Source organism: Tupaia chinensis, unplaced genomic scaffold (assembly GCF_000334495.1).
Source record: "Tupaia chinensis unplaced genomic scaffold, TupChi_1.0 Scaffold000330_1, whole genome shotgun sequence".
NCBI lineage: Eukaryota > Metazoa > Chordata > Mammalia > Scandentia > Tupaiidae > Tupaia > Tupaia belangeri.
Window position 1 is genome coordinate 2,758,969 of NW_006159824.1, and position 10,719 is coordinate 2,769,687.

Here is a 10,719-nt window from a genome sequence, read left to right on the forward strand (position 1 = left end):
TCATGTAGTCAACTGTGGTTCGAGTCCTGGACCCAGTGGTTTAAACTCATGCCGGGCACGTATGCATGCGTGCCCAAGATCCCGAGAGGAGAATTACCCCTGGGGGGTAATTTCTTGCTTTTTGCCTCTCTTATCCCCCCTGTCTCTCTCTGTCTTTGTGGCAAGTGCACACGACCTATAGCAAAAACCTCTCCAAAAAAAAAATAAAAAGGATTATTTTCTATTTGATAAATAAAATATATATATAAATAAAATATCTATCTGTGAATACATGTCTGACTTTCGGTGTAAACCTCAGTGAGTAAAGGAACACCTCGCTGGGGCTATATAGCTTATTACTGCAGTCATTAAATGGGTATTAATAGGTATTTTTTAATGCATTTTTTAATTTCAAGAAAACCAGTTTGAGTTTTAATAGATCAAAATAAAAAATAAATGTTAAGACTTAAAGCGAGGAAAAAGGGCTAAGGTTCAGTTCAAGTAGTAGGTAGATGCACCTATCAGCAGTTCAAAGGAAGACAAACACCCTTAAGTATGGAAATCAAAGCATTGGAGAAAATCAGTAATGTTTTAGTCTAAGTAAAAAACTTCTATTTCACTAGTTCAGACTCAAGTAATTAATATCTCTTCTATTGAATTTGCAGTGTTACTGTGGTCTGATCTTTCCATTTAAGTCCTGGAAGTTAACATTCAACATTATTATTGATATATCTGTGAACTTGTCCTGACCATTAAGTTGGCCTTTTTCTTGGTCATTTCTTGTTCTTTTATTTCTGACTGTCTTTAGTTTTCCTGATATAGCACTCCCTTTAGCACTTTTTGAAGAGCTGGTCTAGTGTTGACAAGTTCTTTCAGGTTTTGTTTATTTGAGATTGTTTTGGGCTTTTCTTCCCATATGAAGGATAATCTTGTCAGATATAGAATTCTTGGTTGAAATTGTCTTTCACTTAACATTTTGAATATATTTTTCCATTCTTTCCTTGTATTGTTTCCCACGAGAGGTCCAATGTTAGCCTGATGAGATATCCTTTGGAAGTGTAACTCTCTTGATGTTTCTCTCTTGCCAGTTTTAGTATCTTGTCTCTGTGGTTTTGGTCAATCTGGCTGTGAGTGCCTTGGGGAAGATCTTCTTGGGTTGAATCTATGTGAGGTCCTTTGTATTTTTTGAGATAGGATCTTTGAATGCCTTTCTAGGTTTGGAAAGTTTTCTCCCAGGATTTTATTGAACAGATTATCAATGCCCTTATTAGTTTCTTCACCTTCTGGGATATGGATGATCCATGTGTTTGGGTGTTTAATGGTATCTAGTATTACTTGTATGTTATTGTCATTTTTGGGGGTTATTTTCTCAGTCATTTTGGTGAATTTTTCTAGGTCAGAGGTTCCGTCTTCTACATCTGAGATTTGGTCTTCTACATGATCTAATCTGCTTTGGATATTTTCAAGGGAGGTTTTGATTTCCTGTTTTACAGCCTTCATCTAACAATACTGTTTGATTCTTTTTTATGATGTGTATCTCCTCTTTCAGATCGTGTAGGAATTTCCTCACTTCCTGGAACTCGTCTTTTTTCTCTTGCATCTTCTAGAGTTCATCGTTGCTCTTCTCTTGCATCTCTGTTAGCTTTGTCACTTTGAATATTTTAAATTCTGTTTTTTTTTTTTTTTTGGAAAGGTTTTTGCAGTAGGGCGTGTGCACTCGCCAGAAAGACAGAGAGAGACAGAAAGTGAGAAATCACCCCCCCCCAGGAGGATTGGCCACACAATCCCTTCTCTTCCATTCTCCTCTTGGGATCTTGGGCACGCATGCACACGCGCCTGGTGTGAGTTTATAAGCAATCGGGTCTGGGACTCAGACCATGGTTGACTACATGGGAGTTCTAGGACATAGCCATTAAGCCATCTGCTGGTCCCCCGAATATTTTAAATTCTTTATCTGACATTTCCATGAGTTTTTTTGTATTCTCTGACTCCTTGGCTAGGTCTGGGTGGAAGAAGGTGAAGTCTGGGCAGAGGATCTTTGGTGGTCCTGATCCCTGAATGGGGCTGCTTAGAACTCGGATATCAGCCATCTGGCTGCTGATTGGCTTATCCTAGCTACTTGGCTAAGTCTAGGGGTCAGGAAGGTGATGTCTGGACAGAGGGTCTTTGGTGGTTCTGATCCATTCTTTCTTTTTTCTTTTAGTTTTTTTTTTTTTTAAATTATTTTCTATCCATTCACTGAACATTATCATAGCATATAAAAATGCAATTTCCCATCCAGAATACACTGTATAGTGGCTTAATCATACATATTATTGTCAACAAATAATTTCCCATTTATCATTTCTTATGTATACATATATATGTGTGCATGTACATACATATATTTTTTCTTTCCCTCCATTTCTCAACCTCTGCTATTTCCCACCCTCCTCCCACAATGTCTCTGATGTCTATAGCTGCTTTCCATTCCTTTTTTCTCCCCACATTTTATTGATTTGCAAAATATCTTAATTAACTGCTTTTAATATCAAGTTCAGCTGATATATACATATCTGTGAACACATGTTTGACTTCAGGCATGAAATTCTGTGAGTAGAATGAATATACTATAAAGTAACACCTAGCTGAGGCTATATAGCTTACTGTAGTCGTTAAATAGGTATTTTTAATGTATTTTTTTAATTTTAAGAAAGGCAGCTTTAGTTTTAATAAATCAAAATAAAAAGTTAAGAGAACTTTAAGACTTAAAGCTAGGAAACAGATTAGGATTCTGTTCAAATAGTAAGTAGATGGACCTGTCCACAAGTCAAGAGAAGACAAAAATCCTTAACTCTGGAAAACAAAGCATAGAAGATCAGTAGTGTTTTAGTCATAAGTCATAAAATTCTATTTCACCAGTTAAGATTCATGTACTTAATCTATCTTCCATTGTGGTCTAATCTTTCCATTTAAATTCTGGAAGATAACATTCAACTCTGGACCTGCTCATACCATTAAGCTGGCCATTTTCTTAGTTGATTTTAAACTCTTTATTTCTGTCTGACTTTAGTTTTCCTGATATAGTCCTCCCTTTAAAACTTCTTAGAGAGCTGATCTGGTGTCCGTAAATTCTTTCAAGTTTTTTTTATCTGAGAATGTTCTTGTCTTATCTCCCCATATGAAGGATTATCTTGCTGCGTATAGTACTCTTGGCTGAAATTGTTTTTCACTCAACACTTTGAATATATTTTTCCATTCTTTCCTTGCTTGCATTGTTTCTGATGAGAGGTCCCCTGTTAGCTTGATGGGATATCCTTTGTAGGTAACTTGATGCTTTTCTCTTGCCAATCTTAGTATCTTGTCTCTCTTGTCTGTGGTTTTGGTCAATCTGGCTATAATATGTCTTGGAGATCTTCTTGGATTGGTCTTATTTGGGGTCCTTTGTATTTTTTGGGTCTGGATCTTTGAATCTCTCTCTAGGTTTGAAAGTTTTCTTCCAGAATTTCAAGGGTAATGCCCTTATCAGTCTCTTCACCTTCTGAGATACTGATGATCCAGATATTTGGACGTTTAATGGTATCTAGTATTTCTCGTATATTATTCTCATTTTGGGAGCCTATTTTCTCAGTCTTCGTGGTGGATTTTTCTAGTCTAGCAATTCTGTCTTCTACATCTGAGATTAGATCTGTGTGATGTAGTCTGCTTTTAATGCTTTCAGGGGGGTTTTTGACTTCCTGTATTACAGCCTTCATCTCTAAGAGTTCCATTTGATTATTTTTTATGGTGTGTATTTCCTCTTTCAGATCATACAAGAATTTCCTCACCTCGTAGAACTCATTGGCTCTTTTCTCCTGCCTCTTCTGGAGTTCACTGTGTCTCTTCGCTTGCATTTCTTTTTTCTTTTTTTTTTTGAGAGGTTTTCGCTATAGGGCGCGTGTGCTCGCCAGACAGAGAGAGACATAGAAACAGAAAACGAGAAATCACCCCCCAGGGAGGATAGTCACGCTGCAATCCCTTCTCCTCCATTCTCCTCTCGGGATCTTGGGCACACATGCACACGCGTCTGGCGTGAGTTTTAAGCCACTGGGTCCGGGACGCGAACTGCGGTTGACTACATGGGAGTCCAGCAACATAGCCATTATGCTAACTGCTGGTTCCCTCGCTTGTATTTCTGTTAGCTTTGTCACTATGAATATTCTAAGTTCTTTATCAGATATTTCTGTGAGTTCCATTGTACTGTCTGTGGATGAAGTAGAGTTATTCTTTTCCCTGTGGGAGAGGTATTTTCTTGTTTTCTCACATTTCTTGTGCTTCTGCGATGATTTCTGGTCATATGATGGGCTATACATTTCTTCCTATTTTCTAGAAGTTTAATCTTAGCATTCAGAGGCATGCAGGAGGAGTTGCTCTGCAGTCTCTTTGCTGTTCTGTTTTTCTCCCTTTGTGCAGCATATTCAGTGGGAATTGAGAAATATGTTGACCCACTTGAGAATGGGGTCTGGAGGGTGAAGTCTCAGCAGAAAATCTTCATTACTCTTAGTTCCTAAAAGCACTAGTTCTAAATTCCAGTGGAGGAGTCTTCTGAAAGCCTGCACTTTTGCCTCTCCACTTGAGAATGGAGTCTGGAGGGGGAAGTCTCAGCAGAAAATCTTCATTACTCTTAATCCCTGAAAGCTCTAGTTCTCAGCTCCAACGGACTTTTTTTTTTAAAAATAAATTTGTTATAGTATGCATTTGCCAGAAAGAGAGAAAGCGAGGGGGAGAATGAGAAGGTACTCCTCTAGGGGGGATTGTGACCATGCCACAGTCTCTTGTCCCACAATCTCATCTCAGGAATTTGGGCACGCATGGACTTGTACTTGCTGTGTTTTTCAAGCCATTGGGTCCCAGACTCAAACTGTGTAGTGAGCTATGTGGGATCCAGCCAGGTTAACCATCATGCCACCTGGCTAGCCCTGTTCTTTTAATTATTCGAGAGGCATCCACTCTTATTCTTTCTTTCTTTTTTTTTTTTGGAGGTTTTTTTATTTTTTTTCTGCTATAGGGCCTGTGCGCTCGCCAGACAGACAGAGAGAGACATAGAGACAGAAAGCGAGAAATCACCCCCCAGGGGGGGTGGTCACGCCGCAATCCCTTCTCCTCCATCTTCCTCTTGGGATCTTGGGCACGTAGGCACACGCGCCCAGCGTGAGTTCTAAGCCGCCGGGTCCGGGACGCGAACCGCGGTCGACAACGTGGGAGTCCGGTGACATAGCCATTACGTTAACTGCTGGTTCCCGCATGCTTATTCTTTCCAATCCTTTTTTTTCTGTTTATTTTTGCATATTTTATGTTGTGCTGTATATAATTAAGTTTTTCTGGTTTGATATTCTATTGAATACATAGACCTGACATATTTAAAGTTTAATTTTATTGATCAATTGATTAATTTAAAAATTTATTTAGTTCTTCCATGAGTGAAGAAGACAGACATTTCCAGCAGGGCCTTTACTCCCCAGCCCACACCCAGCTTCACCCAGCCCCAGATGATGGTCTTGCACAGCATGTTCAGGGTGACCTCCAGGTATGAACCCAGAGGCTTTCTCTGTGGGTCAGCCTTACGAGGTTCTGGTTAACTATGCATATCTGTTTGGCTCCAATGTTTTATTATTTTTACAAATGTTTTATTTATCATTATTATTTTTAAATGTGTAACAGAGCACAAACACTCATGAGAGAGAGAGAGAACACACAGATCGAGAGAGCAAGAAAGCAAACTGCTAGGTCTGGGACCTGAACCATGGTTGGCCATGTGGGAGTCTGCACCTTAACTACCACACTACTTGGTGGCCCCCGATATTTTCATTTTTAAATCTAGTATCATACAAGTTAAGATTTATGGATTTCTGCTGAGACTTCTTTCTCCAGATTCATTTCTAGTTGGTAGGACTACCTCTGCCTTTTTCTTTCCATTTCTTTCTGTTGGTCTCTGTCTCACTGTATCTCTCCGTGACTTTAATTTTTTTTTTTTTAAGGTAAAGTATTCTCTAGGCCCTCAGGCCCCAGCTTTATTGTGTTAATTGGTGCCTTTCTACATCCCATTTAGGAAAGGCACAGACCCAGGACAGGCTCATCCTGAGATGGATACTGAACTTCAGCTGTGAAATATTGATTTAGCAGTTTTCATTTTTTGCTTTTTAGAATTAAAATCTAACTTTTAAAATTATCTTTTATTTTTCTCCTTTCTTACTTTATTTTTTCTTCTTCTTTCCTCTTCTCTAATTCTTTATCTTTATTCATTGGCTGCTCAGCCTCTATGCAGTAAGTATATAGACAGGTCCACGTGAACAGCTTCCAAACATCTGAATATGACTAGTGTCAGAATATTCCTCTATTCCCACTGAGTCTGATGCATGAAATGTGAGAACAGAATGGCAGAGAGATTGCAGATCACTTCCTGCATGCCTCTGAATGCCCAGGTTGAACTTTAAGAATTAGGAAGAAATGTACCATCCATCAGATGACAAGAAATCACCACAAGGTCACAAGAGTTATGGGAAAGGAGGAAAATTCCTCTCCTCCAAGGAAAAATAATAACTCCTCTTCATCCTCAGATAGCACGATGAAGCGCATGGAAATGCCTGATAAAGAATTTAGAATATTCATAATGACAAAGCTAACAGAGATGGAAGAGAAGAGAGACAATGAACTGCAGAAGCGGCAGGAGAAAGGAGCTGACTAGTTCCAGGAGGTGAGGAAATTCTTGCAAAATCTAAAAGAGGAAATGCATACTATAAAAATGAATCAAATGGACCTGTTAGAGATGAAGGCTAGCTATCATACAGGAAGTCAAAACCTCTCTTGAAAGTATTAAAAGCAAACTATATCATACAGAAAATTGAATCTCAGATATAGAAGATAGAAATGCTGGCTTAGAAAAATCCACCATGAAGACTGAGAAAATTGTCCACAAAAGTGAGAATAATATACGAGAAATACTAGCTACCATCAAATATCGAAACATCTGGATCATTGGTATCCCAGAAGGTGAAGAGACTGGTAAGGGCATTAATAATGTATACCATGAAATCCTGGAAGAAAACTTTCCAAACCTAGAGAGGGATTCAAAGATCCAGACCCAAGAAATACAAAGGACCCCAAATAAAACCAACCCAAGAAAATCTTCTCCAAGACACATTATAGCCAGATTGACCAAAACCACAGACAGAGAAACAAGATTACTAAGATTGGCAAGAGAGAAGCATCAAGTTACCTACAACGGATATCCCATCAGGCTAACAGCAGACCTCTCATTAGAAACAATACAAGCAAGGAAAGAATGGGGAAATATATCAGAATGTTAAGGGAAAAGCAGTTTCAACCAAGAGTTCTATACTCAGCAAGATAATCCTTCATATGGGAAGAAAAGACAAGAACATTCTCAGATAAACAAAACCTGAAAGAATTTACCAGCACCAGACCAGATCTCCAAGAAGTTCTCAAGGGAGTGCTATACCAGGAAAATTAAATACAGATACACTGAAACGAGAGTCCAAAAGCTAAGAAAATGGCTAACTTAATCATAGGGACAAGACTGGAGTTGTATATTATATCCCAGAATTTAATCGAGAAAATCTGACCACAGCAGAAGATAGATTAAGTACATGAGACTGAATTGGTGAAATAGGAGTATATGACTTTTGACTAAAACATTGCTGATTTCCTTCTAGGTTTTGTTTTCTGGTTTTAAGGATTTTTGTCCTGTCTTTAGCTGCCGTTTAGGTTCACATACCTACTATTTGAATAGAATCCCAACTTGTTTCTTGGCTTTAAGTTTTAAGCAAAGTTCCTTAGCATTTCTTTGATTTATTAAAGCTAAAACTGCTTTTCTTGAAACTAAAAACTGTACTAAAAAAAAACCTATTTAATGACTGTAGTAAGCTATATAGCATCAGCCATGTGCTACGTTATAGTATGTTCATTCTACTCAGTTTCATGCCTAAAGTCAGACATGTATTCACAGATATGTATATATCGGCTGGACTTGCTATTGAAAGTGTTAGATTATTTAAGAAATTTTGTGAATCAGTAAAATATGAGGAAAAAAAGGAATGGAAAACAGCTGTAGACACTTGAGATAGTGTGGGAGAAGGGTGGGGTATGGTAGAGGGTTGGAAAGAGGTGTAAAAAATTCATACATGTATATATACACACACACACAAAGCTAGAAATGGAAAATTATTGATGATAACATGTGATTAAGCCACTATGCAGTATATTCTAGGTGGGACATCATATTTTGTATGCTGTGATGATGCGCAGGGAATGATTGTAAATTAATTAATTTAAAAAAATGTTTCAGAAAAATAGTGTCAGAAATTAAAAAAAAAAAAAGGAAAAGAAAAAGAAAAAAAGATTTATGAGTTTCAGGAATTGTTCAGATTTTTCCCCCATTAGGGTTATATTCTGTTATGTATTGCTTGACATAGGTGTCTTCTTGGATCTTGAACATCTTTAAATAGAAAGATTTTGGTTGTAGTAAAATTTGACCTAGCCTGCTTTCTTATGTCTCATCAAATTTAGTAGTGTTTTCTTTGCGTGAAGAATGTAGTAGGAGGACAGCACTTGGAGCTTAAAGATATTTTTAGTATAATATATGATCTCTTACTCATATAAAAATTAAGTAAAAAGATTTAACTTAAGAATTATCGCAGGGAGGGACCAGCAGTGGTGTAATGGCTATGTTGCTGGACTCCTATGTAGTTGACTGTGGTTCAAGTTCCAGACCTGGTGGCTTGAACTCATGCCAAGCGTGTGCATATGCGTGTCAAAGATCCTGAGAGGAGAATAGAACAGAAGGGATTGCGGCGAGGCCATCCCCCCTAGGAGGTGATTTCTCGCTTTCTGTCTCTGTCTCTTTTTGGCAAGTACAGGTGCTCTATAGCAAAAACCTCCCCCGCCCAAAAAAAAAAAAAAAAAAAAAAAAGAATTATTGCAGGGCCCTGTCCTGTAGCTCAGTGGTAAAATCCGTGTGCAAGGAGCTGGATCCCATATTGCTGACTGTGGTTCAAATCCCAGCCCTACTGGCTTCAAAAACATTCTAGGTATGAGTCCAAAATCCTGATGAGATGGTGAAAAAGAGGAAAAGGATTGTAGTGTGACCATGACCCATTGAGACGTGCTGTAGGTGCAACACACCATGTGGCAATAAAAGAAAAAAAAAAGTAGCTATAGTATAAGATCATTTTTCCCTTATCACTCAATCGAAGGTGACAGAATGTGGAGTGGTTAATGAAGGCTAGCATACTAATACTCTCAGTTGCTAAATTTCAGAAGGTTAATTTTATTGAAGGCTGGCACTAACAGTAATCTTCCATGATGCCATGAAGATATGCATGTTAATATTGGGTTGTCAGAAAAGTCATGACATATTTTTTTCCATGCAAAAATGCGTCATGACTTTTCCGACAACTCAGTAGGGAAGGATCTGAGCTGGAAGTTTAAGTGTGGGACTGAGTCAGAATCATGAGGGTGGAAGTTACTTCTGTTCTTTTTTTTTGGCTGTGTAAAAAGTCAATTAATCACTCTATTTTTTCCTGTTATTCATTCAATAAATATCACTAGTTAAAAATGACAGCTAACACTTGTCAAGTTTAAAAATATACACATTAGATATTTTATGTGAGCTATTACTCATTATTGTGAACTTAGTAAACATAGAAAAATAATACTGCGTTTCGTGTGTTGAGATCTGGTTTTGGTTGAATTTGTGATCGGTTGCTAAAGCATTAGGACATGTCTGTTTGTAGACTTTCCTGCTGTCTTTTTCAGGGTGAATCGAGTTTTCTAATGTAGCAGTAAAGGCGTTCTTGTAAAAGCAGTTATTTTGGCCTTTCTGTATTATAGAATTGCAACATGTTAGAAGTATTTAAGGTAGAATATTGCTTTTTATAATTAAAAATGAGAATAGGGCGTTACTTGATAACTTGGCTCAAGAGGATCATGATTCCTGGAATTGAAAACAGTCTCAAAACCTGGAGAGAGCTAGACAGACTGTGGGTGTGACTGTTCTGAACTGTGGGTCAGAGCCAGGATGGGGGTGGGAGTAGAGGAAACACACTTAATCTTGGCTATAGTTTTAAAGGATGTATTTTTTTGTTGTTGTTGACTTACTAGCTTCAGTTCTCAAATTTAAATATAATGTTGAGTGACATGTGTACTTTATGAACATGTGCTTGCGGACACAGGCACGTGTTTTGGTGGAAAGTGGTGGGATGGGGTGGGGTGGGGTGGGGATGTAATCGTTAGAGAACACTAAAAACAGAGGAATTGTGTGTTTCTCCTTTACTGATCCCCCAGAGCCTTTCCCAACCTCTGCAGTAATCAATTTCTACTACTACTCCTAAGCTTTAAGTGGAAAAGTGTAATTTATTTGATAATTGGAAGTTAGCAGTTAAAAAAAAAAAAAAAAAAAATTCCAGCAGAAGTAAATAGCTCTGAGAACAAATTCCCTTCGTCCCTTCAAATGGTAGATATGAGATGATTGCACATTTTCCCCTTCTGACTGTTCTGTTCCTCTTTTTCTTGAAAAGTTATCAAGCTTTCCAGTAACCAGATGTCATTGTTTTGACCTAAAGATCTTAGGTATTTATTCCTCAAAACAACTCCTTACCTATATGGACATGGAACTCATCTCAAAGTAGAAGTCATTTTCTCTTTCTGCCGTGGATTGTACTGGTACTTGTCAATCTGTAGTGAGACTGGTCTGGAAACGTCATA